A 19,261-nucleotide genomic window follows, 5' to 3' on the forward strand; every position below is an offset into this window, starting at 1 on the left:
CTAATTCCACTCTGGCCATGGAGGAGGTGCCAGAGTACTGGAGAGAAAGAGAAACTGGTCTCGGAGTTGATATGCGTGGCGAACGTGCCTAGGGTGAAGAGGGCGCTGTTAGTGAAGCAAAGGTAGAAGGGGCGGGGGGTGGGGGGGGGGGGGGCAGGGGAACGTGGCGCTCCAGAACATGTTGTATTAGTCCTGGGCGGCGAATGTGGAGGGGAAGAGTGTACGGAGTGGATCATGTTGGAGGAGGAGTCCTGCAGGGGTTCCGGTTTGTGCGCCTTTGCCGTAGCCCCGGGGAGGTATACGGGAAGTCTGGTGGTGCATTCGACCACGGGGATATGGGAGCAGTTGAGGAAGCACTTTACGTTGCGCTAAATGTTGGTTCCGACGCCACTGTGCGGGAACCACAGGTTCAAACCAGGGGTTAGTGGACGTCATGTAACTGAAGTGGCGGGAGGCAGGTCTGGAGCGGGTGGGCAAAATGTTCTCGAGGGGAGGATTGTGGGGCGGCCGAGCTGCGGGAGAGGTTTGAGCTGCCGAGCTGTAGGTTAAGTACATACAAGGGCGTAATTTCGTGCAAACGGAGTGGCGGATGTTCCTTCAGTTACCAGAATACACCTTGTTGGAGAAACTGCTGCTCCCGGATGATTTGGGAGAGGGTGGGGCTGGGGACATTTACTGGTGATTGGGCAGCAGGGCAAGGCACATGGGGTGAGGATAAAGCGTAAGTTGGAGGAGGAGCTGGAAAGGGGAATAGGATGGGGTCCCTGTGTGAGGCGACGCGGGAGGGGGGAGGGGACATAACCTCCTCCTGTGAAAGATGAGCTTGATTCAGTTCATTGTGGTGCACCGGTTGCTTATGGCTCGGGGAGGATCAGGGGGTTTTCCAGATAGTGGCCAATGGGTGTGGGAAGTGTGGGCGGGGACCAGCGCCTCGGGTTCACATGTTCAGGGCTTGTGAGAAGCTGGAGGCTTTTTGGTAGGCGGTGTCTGCCACGCTATCTAAGGTAGTGGAGGCTGAGGTAAGGCCACACAATATGGTGGTAATATTTGGACTTTCGGAGTAGACAGGTCTGGGGAATGGGGCTGATATATCTGCCGTCTCCTCTGATTGCCCGGTGGAGGATTCTGTTAAATTCGAGGTCGGATGCACCTCCGTACAATGTGCGGTGTAGGCCGTCAATCACGTTATTTGAGGAATTGTTCATTGCGGGAAGGGGGATAGGGGAGGAAGTAAAAGGGAATAAACTGTACAACCTGTTGGCTATCTTTTGACAGACATTCTATTCGGTTGTTGTACGCTCTGTTTAGAATAATATATCTTCAAAAAGGAATCTAATCGAGGGATTCGCGATGGTATATACATTGAATAATAGATAACCGAGAGTAAGTTATAGACTGGAACCTAATCGGGGCTTTGGGGGTGGTTTCGAAGTGAAGGGTCCCGATTGCTTTATATATGAATACCAAATAGGCGGGCGAGAGTTACGGACCAACATCTAATCGTGGAGTCAGAGTAGTTTGCATTTGAATATCAGAAACCACGGAGTAAATTGCAGACTGGAAACTATTCCAGAGGTTGGGGGTTGTATATACAGTAGAACAGATATCCGTCAACAAATAACAGACTGGAATCGAATTGAGAGTTCTGAGATGGTGCACACATAGAATAACAGATACCCGGAAATGAGTGGTTCAGGGTGGTTTCTCTTTTGAACAAAAGATTCCCGGAAGTGAGTTACAATCTGAAACCGAACCGAGGGGTTCGGGACGGTTTATATACAGAGCAGATACCTGGGAGTGAGCTACAGACTGTAATATAACACTGGTGTGAGAAAGGGCCAAATCTCTAGTAAAAGCGTTGCAGAAAAGAGGTTTCGTTGAAATCACATTATTTCCACGTCAGTATGGGGCATAGGAGGACCTGCCAGCAGGGATACATTTGAAGCTGACACACTCTGCAATCCACAATGAGCTTAGCAACACAACACCATTCTCTGCCCACTCCCTGTGTTCTGGCGGCTTGCTGGAAATATTTCACGTGCTTTTGTAGATGTCAGCGTTTGACCGAGAGGAAAATTACAAACAGGGGAAATATGGCTGTTTCCAAAATAAAAATAGATAAATGAAGACAGCAGCCTGTTGGGTCGCTTGCTGTGTCGTTCATCAATAGCAAGGAGATCAGTATCTATTGTTGAGCCATTTACACCTCAATCGAGAGCCACCTTGGAGACAGACATTCCACACATGCCAGAGACCATCGGTGGAGTTTGCTCACAGCTCACTGAGGATCAATCTGAGTTTGATGCACTTCAGTTCACAAACTAGTCCCATTGTCCCTCTGGTTCAGTGTGTGTGTGTGTGTGTGTGTGCGCGTGTGGGTATGTGTGTGTGTGTGTATGCGTGTGTATGTATGTGTGTGTGTGTGTGCGTGTGTATGTGTGTGTGTGTGCATATGTGTGTGGGCGCGTGGGTGTGTGTGTGTCTGTGTATGTGTGTGCGTGTGTGCATGAGCATGTGCGTGTGTGTGTGCGTGCGTGCATGTGTGTGTGTGTCTGAGTATGTTTGTTTGTATGTGTGTATGTATGTGTGAATGTGTATGCGTCTGCTTATGTGTGTCTGTGTGTGTGTAAGTGAGTATGTGCGTGTGGCTGTGTAAAGGTGTGGGTGTATGTTTGTGTGTGTCTGTGTGCGTGTTGTTTGTATGTGTGTGTGTATGTGTGTGTGTATGTCTGTGTGTATGTGCGTGCGTGTGTATGTGTGTGTGTATTTGTATGCGTGTGTGTATGTGTGTTTGTGTGAATGTGTGTATATGTGTGGCTGTGTGTGTCTGTATGTGTTTAAGTGTGTGTGTGTGTTTGGCTGTGTGTGTGTGTGTACGTGTGTGTGTAAGTGTGTGTTTCTGTGTATGTGTGAACGTGTGTGTGTATATATATATATGTGTGTGTATCTGTGGCTGTGTGTGTGTGTGGGGGGGGGTTGCTGAATGTCACAATCTGTTTGTTTTTCACCTGTGGATTGTGTGAGTTTCATGTTGTTGAGACATTGAGTCAAGAGTGCACATGCTGGACTTCTGTTGTGCTATTTTGCGTATTTTTAAAAACATTGTCCCTGTTTTTGTCTTTTAAGACAATGTTATATTTTTTTCTCCGGAGGGATTTTTATTTTGAAAACTGGAAGGTCGGCAGGAATCCAAAGAGGGGAAGTTGGTGAGGTAGGCGAGAGAGTGGAAATTCTTCCAGAGGGAGCGCTGGCTGAGGCCTGTTACCCTAGATTTCTTTTGCCTGCTATTTACCTTACCTCAGGTTTAATTTTAATACATGAGGGACAAAGAGAGTGCGCGTGAGGAAGGGAGACAGAAATATGAATAACATAGGGATGGAAAGACAGAGAGAAACACAATCTCTGTCTCTAAATATTTTTCAGGCGGTGGTTGAAAGCTTTGAAATTTTGGTAGATGTCGCTGAGAGTTTGTGTAACTGGGTGGGGAAACTGGACTCTTGCTGTGTTAATTAGTTTAGACATTTTCCTAGTTTTAGTTAAGTTTATCCTTCTTCAAATTTGCATTTTGAAGACTGTAATGTGACCAGGGATCATTAGACAAAGGCTTTTTTCCAGAGGATCGGTGGCTGGACTGAGGCCCATTCTACAGACTTCACCCAGGGTGAGCGTGTGTCTGGTTATTAGCATGACCCAGGTTTAATTTTAATACCTGAGGGAAAATGAGAATGAGTGAGTGAGGAACGTAGAGAGGGAGCAGGGAGCGAGGATGGGGACAGAAATCTCTCTCTTCCTCACTCTCTCTATCCCTCTACCGCTCTCGTTCTGTCCTCTCACTCTTTCTCACATCCCAGACAATGTGAAAGAGGAGCTCCGGAGACACAGAGCGAAATCCAACCATCACATGGTGATGGGATGGGGCTCGTGTGTGGGTCAGGTGCAGAGTCGAAAGGAGATTGTAGCAGGTGTGAGGGTATGTGGACGTTCGGGTGGAGGGAGAAATGACCGTTTCCAATTGGTTACGCTCAGATTTCTGCTGTTGTGGGATCGTACTATGCACTACGCTGGCCTGTGACGTTTGCTCCCCAGCAGCAGTGACCAAAACGTTTAAAATAAAATAGCTCACGTACTGCAAAGTCTGTTCCAATGTCTCGAATCTTAACGTCATAAACGTGAATGATGGTGAATAAGGGAGTTAATAACCCCATTCCACAGGCCACTGGGGGGGGGGGGGGATTTTCAGCCATGATCGCATTGCTGCTTTTGGAATCCCACTGTGTATCCATATGCCTGCCTCCAATTTGTACAATACAACAATAGTGCAGCAACAGAAAGAGAGAGAGATCCATTCAGAGAAACTCTGAACTCAATTTTGAAAGCCTCGGCATTATTGGGATCTCCCTGTGCAAAGGTTGCCTGCAGAATTCACTAAATTGGCAACAATGGAGTAACTTAAAACTTGAATTCATTGACTGTAAATTGGGCCGGAATGAAAGTGCTTTAACTTAAAGCGAGTATAATTCTGGAATAAAGCCTGTATTTTAGGCCAAAACTTAAATGTGCGGGTGAAATTAATGTCATAGGGGGCCATTTGAATTCAGTGTGCTTTGGTTGTGATGGTTGGATTTCTGTCTGTGTCTCTCTGGCTCCCCTTTCCTATTATCTGGGATGTGATAAAGAGTGAATGGACAGAAAGAGTGCGGTAAGGGGGATAGGAATAGTGAAGGAGAGAGAGAGAGAAAGACAGAGAGAGGGTGGAGGGAGAGCGAGATGGTGAAAAAGAGAGGGGAGACAGAAGAGGGAGTGCCTGGGGAAACAGGCAGAGAGATAGTCAAACAGAAAACATATGGGGTAGGGTGACAGCGACTCGGGTTGGTGGTCTGGTGTGCAGTCATAGACCCATTAAATCTTTATAGAAAGTGCGATTTTATACAAACTACAATCCTGGTACAGCCGTTTTGAAAATGTCTAGAGAGGGAATGAACCCTTGGTTCACGAGAGGGCGGAGTTTGGTACGTCTGTGAGTTGTTGCGGGCAGAGTGTCGGGAGTTATTAATAGAGATACACGATCTGGGCTGGTCTCCTGTCGCCATCCTGTGGCGATATTTGTCGAATTCTGCTTTGCATTGACACATGTGGACATGAAGATATTGACTTTCATCATTTTCCCGCGATCCTGGAGTTGAATTTATAAATGGGAGGCTGTGTAAAGGATTGTATTAAATCCCAGAATGTCTCCCGTGCTGAAAACCCAGTGATTAACTGGACTGTTCAGCGAAGTCTGGGTAATGGGCCGGGGTTTTTTGGGGGAGGAAGTATTTAATTCAGCTCACTGAGTTCTCTTAAGTCTTCGAGCATCCCCCCCCCCCCCCACCCCCCCACCCCACTTCCCCCAACCCACTGTCAGTTCTGAAGAGAGGCTTTCATATAATATAATTTAGATGAATGTTAATTAATGTGAATACAAACCGTGCTTTACAGAAATTAATGTCACGGTTCCATAAAAATGCCCAGGGATCAGGCTGAAATAACTTTTATTGAGCTTCTATTTGCAACATGTTCAGTCTCTGTGTCTCCTTCCCCATCTTTCTCCCTGAATAAGAGAACTGGGTGAAAAGAGAGAGAGATTGAGAAAGAGGAACGCGGGGGTAGTCGGAGTAGAGAGCAGAATACACGGGGGGTGGGGGTGTCAGATGGGTGTGGGGGTGGAGAATACGCGCACAATACCTGAAGATCTCCAGTGTGGAATCCGTGCCCAGCTCCTAGTCTCAGGGGGAGGTCACACCTTCTGGGGATTCCCTGTTTTCCGTATAAACAAAATGGTGTGAGGGCGAATTTGAAAAGGCGCCTTTGGGATTGGGCAGCTGGTTTCCCAGATTAAAGCGGGGAGTTTAATATGTGGACAGAGGGGAGGTGTCTCCAGAAAAGGCAATCAGGTTGCGTGGTCCGGGGGATTGAGTGCGAATGGAAGGAGAGGGAATGAGAATTACATCAGACACGGTCAAGAAAATGTGTCTCGAACCTCCCCTCTCGAACAGGATAGGATCACATTGCTCTCAGTGGTATCCTGCTGTGCACCTTCCCTGGACTGTCAGCTTAGTGACCACACAAAATTTGAAATTTAATTAGTTGATAGACTACAAACGACTTGCGTGGGGAAGGAGGAAGATTGGAGCTGAATCGTTGAATCTAAATGTCCCGGCCTGGAGCCTGGGTAACGGCTTGTTTATATCAATGACTGGCTGGTGTTTGTGTTTTCGGAAAGGTCGGTGGGATTTGGATAATTTAGGAATGGGGGAGGGAGTGTGTGTGGAGGGAGTGGGTCCCATCACCCTCTGGCTGTTGTCCAGCCCTGTGAGTGTGTCAGAGTGTGGAGGGGTGGGTGGGAGAAGCAATGGTGGAGAGCACCATTCAGTTTAACTGTGGGGGGGGGGGGGGGAGGGTGCAAGGCGGGGGGCTCTTCCTTATCCCATGAGATTTAATGCAGTCTCTTTTGCCAGGTATTAATTCAAGGCCTAATCTAGGGCCCAATCAAATTTTAAGACGGAGGGGACAGAGATGTGAATGAGAACGTTTAAAAAATAAATGCATGGATTGACTTGTAAAACGAATGAGAGAAGTCACAGGATGCTGAGTTTTAAGTTATTTAACACGAGGCTGCATTCTGGATTAAAGCTGGCAGGTTTATACCCTATGATGAATTGAGGCGTTAGTGGCATGAAGCGGAATCATTTGGGATTGAGTTTTAGTGACGGACTGACGTTGCATCCGTCCCTTTATCTCTCTCTGATTGTCTCTCCCAGTCTCTCTCGCCCCCTCTCCCTCTGACACTACCTGCCTGTCTCCCGTTCTGTCTCCATCTCTCTGCCTGATTCTCTCTCTCTCTCTCTCTCTCTCTCTCTCTCTCCAGCTGTCTGTCTCTGTACACACGTATGTCAAATTTGAAAAAGTGCTCAAAATAGCTGACTGCTCACTTCGGACTATTCTGCATGAATCACTCAGGGGACACTGTGCCGGCGCATTAACCCAGTCAAGGTTTACTTTGAAGAGTAAGAGAGGGAGATGGCAGATTGCATTACGAACGTTTGAAAAATAAATGAATGGATTAACTCGTAAATCAAGGGGTAGAAGTCACGACAGGCTCAATTTAAAGTTGTTTCACACGAGGCTGCGTTCTGTATTGATGCTGGCAGGTGTTGATACCGCGGCGAATTGAGGCCTTGGTGAAATGCACCGGAATTATTTTGTGTTCACTTACAGTCAGGTCCTGACTTTGTATTTGTACTTTTGTCTCCCCGACTTTCTCTTCAGCCTGTCTCTCTCTGTCTCCTCCTCAGTCCGTGTTTAGTTCTGTCTCTTTTCCGCTCTCTGTGTGAATGCCTGATTCTCTTTCTATCTCATTGTCATCATCTCCCTCTCCCTCCGTCTTTCTGTTTCTGCCAGTGTTTACCTCGCCATGTCTTTACCTCTCTCTCCCTGCCAGTATCTCTCCTTCTGTCTTTGTCTCTGTCCATAAACAGTAATGCACTCTTAAAATGTTTGTATTAAATGCAAATGTTTTGGGGGCGAAAGAGAGACAGTGAGAGGGGGACTCGTAGAGGGGGGGGGGTGTGTGTGTGGAAGACCGAAATAGAGTAGGGTGTGGACAATTAACCCCTTGAGAGAGAGAGAGAGAGAGATAGGAGGGAAGGAGTGAGGGATGAAGGGGAGTAGGGAGGGACGGATGGCGGAAGGGAGGGAGGAAGAAAAATGAAATGCGAGATAGGGGAAGAGAGACATGGAGGGAGAGAAATGAAATGGGTGAGGGAGGGACAGAAATTAAATGGGAAGGAATAAAAGAATCAGAGGGAGGGAGAGGCTGCGTGGCGTTTCTCCTGGTGCTCCAGTTTCATACCACAACTACAGAAAGACTTGCTGTTAGGTAATTTGGGCATTCTGAATTCTCCCTCTGTGTACCCGAACAGGCGCCGGAATATGTCGGCTAGAGTATTTTCACAATAACTTCACTGCACTGCTAATGTCAGTGTTTGTGACAATAACGAGAGTTACTATTGCTTATTTTCTGACTAATATCGAATAAATAAACAGCAGCAATCCTAGAGTGAGTGGTCCGGCAGACATTTTATTTCTAGCAGATTAAGAGAAATGGCTGGGGAGATTGAAAGAGGAAGGGTGAGTGATGGAAGAGATAGCAAAGCAGATTGGAGGTTTGTGGGGAACGGAAGAACAGGTAAAAAGCACTGGGAGTGTCATATGTGGAGTCTGTGGCCAGGAAGTGGAAGGTTAGTTGGATTTATAAACAGCTCCAATACTGGAGTGCGCAGGTAGAGTGGGTAGGTGGGTAATGAGCGGGAAGGGGATTTGTTCGTGTTTGTGCCTTTATTTTAAACGAGGCAGTAAACAACCGGAGGGGGCAGAATAAACACAAGAGGGAGAGATAGCAGTTCTGGGACAGGCTCCCCACACTCGCGTTTATCAGTCCTGACATCTATTATAAGAACAGACAGGATATTGTAGAGCTGGATATAACTTTCGTTAGGCCATAGCTGGTGTACTGTGTGCAATTCTGGTCATGTCACTGCAGAAAGGATGCGATTGCACTGGTGAGTAACCGATGAGATTCACAAGGAAGATGGCTGAGATGACGCAATTGTGTAATGGAGAAACTTTTTAAAAATAGCCTGTGATGCAAGTCTTGAATTCACGTCCTGGAGGGTAGGGGAGGCGAGACACCTCGCAACTTTTGGAATGTGCGGTGGATGAGCTCCTGAAATGTCATAAGTAGGCGGAGTGCTGGAAAGTAGGATTTGTTAGGTTTCGGATAGTTTTGTAGGTTTAGACTCCCTGGGCTGAAGGGCGTCTTCTTTACTGAATGAAACGATTGCTCTCTGGCATTCTCTTCCCTAATTGAAAGTCCTGGCTATGGAGAGTACAATGGAAACAGCCTCGGTCCGGAATTACGCTGCATCTTGTGTACAGCAAACAATTCTGACACCATTCCACAATGCGGAGTGACTTTTTATGAGGTTGAGAGTTGGGCTACAAGGTAGAACAGTGGTTAGCAATGCTGCCTCATGGCGCCTATGTCGCGGGTTCGACCCCAGCCTTGGAGCACTGTCCCTGTGGAGATGACACATCCTTCCTGTTTCTGCTTGGGTCTCACCATCACAACACAAAGATTTGCCGGGTAGGCAAAGCTGAATTGCTCTTTAATTGGTGCCATTCAAAAAGGTCACGTTTCAGGCAAGTGGGTTTCTCCGTCCATCAGCAGAAGCCGCTATGTTCCCTTTGTCTTTCCACATGCAGGAATGGGCTGCTTCTTTTCCGAATCAATAATTCTCAAATGGGAGAACATCAGAGATTCTTACCTTCCATTCTAATGAAACCATTGAAGAAATTTTGACCCGAAAAGCCTGCTGACCTGCTGAACGGATGGCTAAGAAGACCAGCCTACAGAACCACAGCGAATTCATTTATGATGTACCACTTCAGATGGGTGGCAAGGTGGCACAGAGGTTCGCCGTGCTGTCTCTCCGCCTCGAAGCCGGGTTCCATTCCAAACTTGCAAGACACTCTTGTAGAGTTTGCACGTTCTCCCCGTGTCTGCATCGGTTTCTGCCGGGTGCTGCGATTTCCTCACACAGACCAAAGAAGTGCACGTGAGATGGACTGGCCATGCAAATCGCGCATCATGTCCAAAGGTTAGGTAGATTAACAGGGATAGTGGACGGGCGAGTGGGTGCTGTGTTAGAGGGTCGGTAGAGACCGATTGGCCGGAAAACCTCCTTTTTCATGAAGGGATTCAATGATTATGTGGGATGTAGAATTTTGTCCCGAATACCAGACTTCAATTTTCCTCAGGGAATTTCAGGCGATTGTACTTCGCTCGTTGTAAGGTAAGGAATTCACTTGCCTCCTTTACTGAGTTCTGTTTTGCCTTTTTTAGAGTAAGGCTGCAATGAGGTTTAATGAAACCTGACTCTTCCGCAACCCATTCTGATCGTTGTTTACATAGAACATCCAGTGCAGAAGGAGGCCATTCAGCCCATCGAGTCTGCACTGACCCACATTAAGCTCTGACTTCCACCCTATCCCAGTAACCCAATAACCCCTCCTAACCTTTTTGGATACTAAGGGAAACTTCGCATGGCCAATCCACCTAACCTGCACGTCTTTGGACTGTGGGAGGAAACCGGAGCACCCGGAGGAAACCCACGCACACACGGGGAGGATGTGCAGACTCCGCACAGACAGTGACCCAAGCGGGAATCGAACCTGGGACCCTGGCGCTGTGAAGCCACAGTCCCTATCCGCGTGCTACCGTGCTACCCCACGTTATTCCATAAAGTGCCGTTGACAGCATTCTGGAAAACACACTAGGTCACGAAGCTGACCTTTGCAAATAGACACATAGGGCTGGATTGGAGGGCTGGATGAGAGCTGCAGGTTGTGGAGAGAACAGAGTGGAAAAAATGTATTGCCAGGCACTCAGCCCTTTGCAGTGAGAAAATATACGCTAGGGGCGTTATTTAAATCAGAACAGGCAACATTCACACACCTGTCCTGGTCTTCTGTCCATTGCTATTCAGCAACGCAAACAAAAACCAGTTTCGGTGGTTTTACTTCATGGCTGTTTTTTTTAAATTTGCTTCAGTTAAATTATCTGACACGGTTTCACATTACAAATGGGAGAGCGCGTTCTCACATGCTTATCTTTCTGTGCAGCGCCGCTGGGCGTCCTGATTTGATTACAGGTTTTTATAAATGCAAGTCTGTCTCAATTTCATGTTTTTGTTTTTATTTGACTGTCCTCTTCTTCTCTCATTTATTTCTCTCTACTTCTTGTGCCCTTTCTCTCACATACCGATATAAATGTTTACCCAGCTCATGGCCTGCAGCGTGTCCGGCTCCTTATCCTGGCCTGGTTTTGACATGAGTATAAAAACAGAAAAACTACATTCCTTTATGCAAATTGATCATCCCGATCATTGGACATGGATTCAAAGCCACAATTTTTCAACACTCGGAAATGTTTGTGCTGAGGGAGAATAGCCCTCTGTGGGATTCAGCACATAATCAGGAATGTAAAGTCTTTCTTTCATCCCAGAGGGAATGCGGTCCTGACTTCCATCACTACTGAGTCACAGCAGAACTTGCAGAATGTTCATCCTCAGGGATATTGTAGCGGCTAGATGTTCGCTACTGAGCGTGTGCTGCACGGGCTGAACAGGAGGATTAGGAGAACTCAGCATTGCGTCAAGATCTCTTCAGAAGAAGCCCTGAAGTGACATAGGTTGCTGTCTGAGGAAAATCTCACTTATTATTTATTCAACACAGAAGATATGATGCTGTTTTAGATATTCAGGACTGAGGCAATACTTGTAACTTGGAAGTGGCATTTTTTCAATGCTGGATTCCGGCCCCGGATTCGATCCTGCATTCGTGCTGCGCCACGGGCCATTGCCCGTGTGGAGTTTGCTCATTCGCCCCGTGACTGCATGGCTTTCACCTCACAAGCCAAAAACGTGCAGGGTAGGTGTATTAGGCACACTAAATCGTCCGTTAGAAATCAAAATAAATAGGGTACTTTCAAGTTTAAAAAATGATTGCTCATGACAAAATTAGCAATATCTGACCCCTAATGTGGGTTAAATGGTAGAACTTCCACTACTGGAGGACAAAAAGGGTAGGTATAAAACTAATCTGAGTAAAAGATCTATCCAACATTTAGGTTCAATGAAAAAATCTCATTACATTAGAACATACAAATGTCTGGATCGATTTTTGCCCTGAACCAAGTGATATGTAACAACAGTGCAATAACAGTTACAATTTACAACATTTGTGCTTCCTTTCTCTGAAGCTCGATTGAGAGTTCTGGATTCGTGAGAAATGTTGAGGGTGTGAGTTTTTCTATACATTTTCATCACTTAGACAGGAGTGTTCCAACGTATTGAACAGAATAGTCAAGGATTAAGGAGAATCGAGTTTTTTTTTATAATTCAAATGATTTCGTGGTATTTGTACTTTGCCTTGGGACTTTTCGAATATCTGGGCTTCGTGGGTGTGATCGTCACATTGGCGCACTCCTCTTCGTGCTGAGGAAGTAAGACCATTCTCTTGACTTATGGGTCCCGCTGCACAACTCTAGCCAGAGAGAACAATGGCAGACATGTGTATCTATGTATGTGGAGGAGGTGTGGATTAAGTGGGAGAGGGGAAGTAAAACAGAAGGAAAGAGAGGAATGGCAGCAGTGCACGTCTCTGTGTCGACGTCTGGTGTGTGAAAAGAGAACACACAGCGAGATTGAGAGATAACGCATCAGTAATGTCATTAGCAATTGCAAAAGTATGGATGGGAGCTAAAGAGAGGGAGGAGGAGAGAAAGCTATTCGGACTAAAGTAATTGAAAGGTAAAGGAATAGAGAGAGGGAAACAGAGAGAGAGAGCAGCAGACAAAGGAAAATAGAACTGGAAGATTCTAAATGTGGAGAAATGGAGAAACACAGGGCGATGAGCAAAATCCTTGTAATGCAGTAAGTTCGTTGGCTGAGGAAGCTGAAGAGAAATAAAGTGAGGACGGTGCACGGAAAGATATTTCCATCACAATAAATTAAAGGAAGAACAGTGGAATGGTTACCAGAGGACGTAGTGGCAAAGACGGCAGAGGGAAGGAATGCATTTCCTGAAGGGATGAGATGCCGCAGGGAGAGTAAAACTGATTGACGGAATGTAGAATATTACTGCCGAGGCTGGAATCTGAAAGTGAAACAGTGAGACTGCGGCGAGTTACTGCCGAGGCTGGAATCTGAAACCAATAGAGGAATTGCTGGAAAATCTTAGCTGGTCGGGCAGCATCTATAAGGAGAGAAAAGAACATTGGTGATGCAGTGCAGAAGGAGGCCATTCGGCCTCTCGTGTTTGCACCGACCAGCTTAACCCTCATCTACACCCTACCCTCCGAACTATTTTGGACACTAAGGGGAATTTAGCGTGTCTAATCCATCTAAGCTGCACGTCGTTGGACTGGGGAGAGGGGGGGGGGGGCAGTTGCGGGCGCTTTAACCGAATACGGCAGGTGTATGGGATTCTATGCCTGGATTCAGAGATGGAGGAGCAAGAAAAGTGAAATGTACAGCAAGGGGAATACGAAATGTGATAGGCGGAGAACTCCAGAACCTCTATCAGATAACGGCACACTAAAAACAGAACCTCTAGGGACATGATAAGGAACGTTAAAAGGGCTAAACCTAATGTGTTGCAGCTGAATGCACGGCGTATTCGAAGTAAAATGTACGAATGAGTTGCACAGATGGATGTAAAGAGGAATGATACAGGACAGATTTCGGAGACGCTTTAAGGTGATCAAGGATGACAATGAAACACGGAGGGTTATTACGTTTTTAGGAAGGACGAACAGAAAGGAACAAGTGATAGAGTTGCATTAATTATGAAAGACGATATTGCAATCATATTGAGGAAGGATATGAGCACAGATGATGTGGAATCTATGGATCAAGTTACGAAATACCAAAGGGAAAAATGCATTCGTTGGCCTGGAGTACCGACCATGAAACGATGGTGGAAATGTTGCGAAGAGCGTTCGACAAGAAGTCAGAGACGCACGTGATAAAGGAAGATCTGTGATTATGGGTGACTTTAATCTGCATATTGATTCGGTGAGTCAAATTGGGCAGCATGGTAGTATTGTGGTTAGCACAATTGCTTCACAGCTCCAGGGTCCCAGGTTCGATTCCGGCTTGGGTCACTGTCTGTGCGGAGTCTGCATATCCTCCCTGTGTGTGCGTGGGTTTCCTCCGGGTGCTCCGGTTTCCTCCCACAGTCCAAAGATGTGCAGGTTAGGTGGATTGGCCATGATAAATTGCCCTTAGTGTCCAAAATTCCCCTTAGTGTTGGGTGGGGTTACTGGGTTATGGGGATAGGGTGGAGGTGTGGACCTTGGGTAGGGTGCTCTTTCCCGGAGCCGGTGCAGACTCGATGGGCCGAATGGCCTCCTTCTGCACTGTAAATTCTATGATAATCTATGAAATTAATCACAGTACATCTGAGGAGGGACTTCTGGAGTGCATCCCGGATGGTTATCTGGACTACTACTTTGAGGATCCAACAAAGAATCAGGCCATCTTCAAAGGTGCAATGAGAAATGATTAGTTGGCAATCTAGTTGTGAGATTAACTTTGGGGGTGAGTCACAATAACATGCAAGATTTATTTATGAAGCTGGAGAGTGAGGTAGTTAATTCTGAGACCAGTGTCCCAAATCTCAATAAATATAACTATGATGGCTTGAGGCTTGAGATGGGTATGATGGATTGGGAAATAATTCTGAAAGGATGGACAGTGGAAAGGCGATGGCAGGCATTCAAGGGTCGAATAGGTGAAGTCCAAAAGCTGCTTTTTCCTATTTGGTGAAAGATTAACAAGGTAGGTGCCTCAAACCGTCGCTGAGAAAGCAAATTAAATATAGTATTAGATTCAAATAAGAGGCATATTGGTTAGCAAGAAAAAATATTGACATAAGGACTGGGATCAGCTCGAAATTCAGCAAAGGAGGACCAAGGGATTGATTTCGAAGGAAAATATACAACATGAATGAAAAATATCGGGGGATATAAAAACTAACTGTAAAGATTTCTCGAGTTATGTAAAGAGAAAAAAGCTTGGTAAAAGGTAATGAAACGGGGCAATTTAAAACTGGAACAAAGGAATGCCTAATGGTGGCTAATATAACCCCGCTATTCAAATATTTCGGTAGAGAGATAACAGGGAACGATGGAGCCGCGAGCCTAAAGTCGGGAGGTGGACAGTTGCTGGAGTCCATCATCAACTATATCATAACACAGCACTTGGAAAGCAGTGGTACAATGAGACAAACTCAGATCGATTAATAAAAGGAAAATCATGATTGACAAATCTACTAGAATTATATTAAGCTGTGACTAATATTGTCGACCAGGTAGAACTGGTGGATAGGGCTAATTCAGGCCTGCAGAAGGCTGTCGACAAGGTCTCACGTTGCGGATCTTTCGGTATGCTAAATGTACACGGGTTGCATCTCGTTTTTGTGATAGTTAGTAAGTTGGTTAGCAGACAGGAAGCAAACATTTGATCGAAATGGGTCTTTTTTCGACTGGCAGGCAGTGACTAGTGGGGTACCACAGGGATCTGTGCTACGACCCCAATTGTTCGCATTATATATTAGTGATTTGGACGAGAGAACTCGTCAAATTAGGAAGGCCGATTATTTTTAATGGGTGTAAATTGAGAGAGGTGGATACTCCGCGAGACCTTGTTGCCTTCGTGCATAAATCCTTGAAAGTAAGCGCACATGAACAGCAGGCAGCAAATAAGGCTAATGGTGCGTTGGCCTTCATAGCGAGAGGATTTGAGTATACGATTAAAAATGTTTTACCGCAGGTGTATAGGGCATTGGTGAGATAACATCTAGTGTGTTGTGTGCAGTTTTGGAATCATTACCTGAGGACCGGTGTACTTGTTACGGACGGATTACCAGGCTGAATCCTGGTATTGCGGGACTGTAATACGAGGTAGACTAAGTCGGTCAAAATTATATTCATTGGAGTTCATAAGAGTGAGCGGAGATGTCATAGAAACATAGAAGAATCTAACAGGATAAGACCTGGACATTCATAAAGAATGTTCCCTATGGCAGGGGCGTCCAGAACTGGGAGGCATGGTTTGAGGATAAGGCGTCAACATTTTAGAACTGAGGTGAGGAGAAATAACATAATAGAGAGAGTGATAAGTCTATGGGCTGCACTACCACATAAAGTAGTGGGGAGGCATGGTAGCACAGTTGGTAGAACTATTATATCACAACTCCAGGGTACCAGGTTCGATTCCCAGCTTGGCTCACTGACTGGGCGGAGTCTGAGCGTTCTCCCCGTGTCTGCGTGGGTTTCCTCCGGGTTCTCGGGTTTTCTTGCAGAAGCCTCGGAAGACGTACTGTCAGGTGAATTGGACATTCTGAATTCTCCCTCGGTGTCCCCGAAAAGTCGAAGAATGTGGCGACTACGGGACGTTCACAGTTACTTGATTGCTTAATGTAAGCCTTCTTATGACAATAATGTTTATTACATTATTGTTACAGTTGAGGTCAAAACGTTGCAAAACTTCAAGAAGGGATTAGATATAGCTAGAGCTAAATGAATCAATGGATGGCAGCGGGGTGGGGGTGCGCACCTGGCTGTTGATGTTGATGATCAGCAATCATCATAATGGATGGCGGACCGGGCTCGAAGGACAGAGTGCCCTCCTCCTGATTCTCTGTTCTATGTGTGTGTCCAAGCATTCTGCCCAACGACAAATTGATAAAGAGGGAAGGGTATAACTAGAGAATGGACATAAATGGAGAGAGTGGAGGCAACGATGGTGAAAGTGTGGCTGGGGAATACTATGTCATTGCTAAGTTTCCTCGGGTTTGCATAAAGTTCGGGGGGCGGCATGTGGCGCAGTGGTTAGCACTGAGACTGCGGCGCTGAGGACTCGGTTTCGAATCCTGCCCTGGGTCACTGTCCGTGTGGAGCTTCCAGATTCCCCACATGTCTGTGTCTGTCTCGCCCCACAACCAAAATATGTGCATGCTTGGTGGATTGGCCACGCTAAATTGACCCTTAATTGGAGAAACAAAAATAATTGGGTACTCTAAATAAAAAAAAAGGTTTGCATAAAATTCAGCTCAATTTCCACCTCTGATGTGTTCATGGACCAACAACTGTCCAACATTGAGCCTGAGTTCAGAACTGCTCCGTGCCATCCACGGTACACCAATGTCAGCAGTGTCGATTTCGGACAGGAAATCATCTCTCAATTTTCTCTTGAAGTTTGGCCGTATAATGTTGCCAGAACGTGACATTCAAACTGCTCGCTGTGGAATGGGCTGACGAGCCTGATGCGTTACTTCACTACATCATGTAAATTGCAGTATATTCTACCGCCGTGCGGGTATCGAGCAGCCTGCGCGTAGCTGAGGACCAATGGAGTGTGCTTATGTAAGTAACAGCTGAATCATCAGTATTGCCTGCATCATTCCACATATAGCCATGGACAGCTGCATTTGGTGATCAGACTATCTTAGCTTGTTTCATCAGCTTATATTGAAGGACGCTAGTGAAAACATTGAAGATCTTTAGGCCTAACAAGACTGATGAGATGCACAGATGCACAGTTGATGAATAGTTTCTACAAGACACATCCATTTTCCTCTGTAACATATCATCACAAATGGTGCAGACATGCATTCTGACACCCGAAACCTCAAATTTCCTCTGGTTAATTACGTCGCTACATTTATTTGATGTTAAGTAATGCCACTGTCATGCGGCTTCTTACGTTTCACCATGATGCTATTTTTGGAGCAACCCCATAATTAGATTTGGAGTTGGATAACCCTCATCAAATCCAAACTGTGCACTGGGCAGCAAGTTACTCGAGGGAGTGCCACTGTGCATTGTGAAAAGCACCTCCGGCCACGATGCTCGTCATTGCGCTTAGTCGCGTAGTCCGGTGATTGGTCGGTCGGGATTTGACCTGCAGTTTATGGACACAACAGAGCGTTAATAAATTCAGAGTGCCAGACACGCTGGATGTTTCAGTGAGAAAATAGATCCCAAGTACATCATTGAAATGAAACAGGGTACTTTCACCCAGGTTTCCTGGTGCATTGTTTACTCAATAATGCAAAACAATTGTTGAGCTGGTATTACTTCATTGTTATTTGTGAGATATTGCTATTATTTGTGTTATTTGTCTGAGTGACTCCTGTCTACATTCGAAAAGGGAGTACTCCTTTCCACATAATTACAAAAGGGTGTACATGTGATAAAATGCGTATTTGACTGTGCAGCGCTTTTTGACGTCCGGGTTTGACGATACGTTGTTTATTTCAACCAAAGGAAGAGGAAGTCCGCAATTATTGAATGCCGTTTACACTGTTGATCGACATGAAAATGTAGGAGGTATGGTGAGTAAGTTCGCAGGCAACACCAGATCCTGTCTAAGGGGCCTTATGCAGCAATAGGTGGCAGCAATTTGTAGATTAAAGAGTTAATATTTTTTCACAATGTTGCCAGGGATATAGACCTTAGAGCAACGTTTTAATTTTTTTTGGCCCGGGACACATTTCTGCCAACCTGCGCTCCTCTGGGACCCACATCGGCTGACCTTTGCGACCCGCGCCAGCTGAACGTCACGAAGCACATGAACAACCTTCACGATCGACTGGCAAATTTTCATGACACACACCTCTGGGGGGTCGGAGAATGGCGTCCGCATGCGAGATGGCTCAGACCAACATCTTCACCAAACGTGACGCCTCGAAAGGATTTTTGCAAGTTTAACTAGCCAGGTCCAACAGAAAGCTGTGTACCTTTAATACCCCGTTTGGCAGATGCTGCTACAACAGGATGCCGTTTGGGATTATATCGGCATCAGAAGTATTCCACAGGATCATGGAGCAAATGATGGAGGGCATTGAGGGTGTGCACGTCCATGTTGACGACATCATCATTTGGTCCACCATCCCACAGGAGCATATCAGTCGCCTCCAGCGCGTTTTCAAACGAATACGGGACCAAGGCCTTCGCCTCAACAGAACCAAATGTTCCTTCAGCCAGACGGAACTCAAGTTCCTAGTGGACCACATCTCCCGGTTGGGTGTCCGGCCGGATGCGGACAAGGTGGCAGCCATCACGGCCATGCAAAAGCCAACGGAAAAGAAGGCGGTCCTCCGATTTTTTGGGCATGGTCAACTTCCTGGGGAAGTTCATCCCCAACCTCGCCTCCCATACCACAGCTCTCCGGAACCTGGTGAGGAAGACGACAGACTTCCAATGGCTTCCCGCCCACGAGCACGAATGGGTGGAGCTTCAGACCAAGACTACCACGGCCCCGGTAGAGGCAGTTTTTGATCCCACGAAGGAAACAAAAATTTCAACGGATGCCAGCCAATCCGGTATTGGGGCGGTGCTCCTGCAACTCGATGAGGCCTCATCATGGGCCCCCGTTGCATATGCGTCACGTGCCATGACCCCCACGGAACAGCGCGACGCGCAGATCGAAAAGGAGTGCCTGGGCCTGTTGACTGGGATCGACAAATTTCATGATTACTTTTACGGCCTCCCCCAATTCACTGTCGAGACCGACCATCGACCGCTGGTCAACATTATACAAAAATACCTGAATGATATGACCCCTCGCCTCCAGCGCATGCTGCTTAAACTCCA

This window comes from Scyliorhinus torazame, chromosome 20, assembly GCF_047496885.1.
Source record: "Scyliorhinus torazame isolate Kashiwa2021f chromosome 20, sScyTor2.1, whole genome shotgun sequence".
Classification (NCBI taxonomy): Eukaryota; Metazoa; Chordata; class Chondrichthyes; order Carcharhiniformes; family Scyliorhinidae; genus Scyliorhinus; species Scyliorhinus torazame.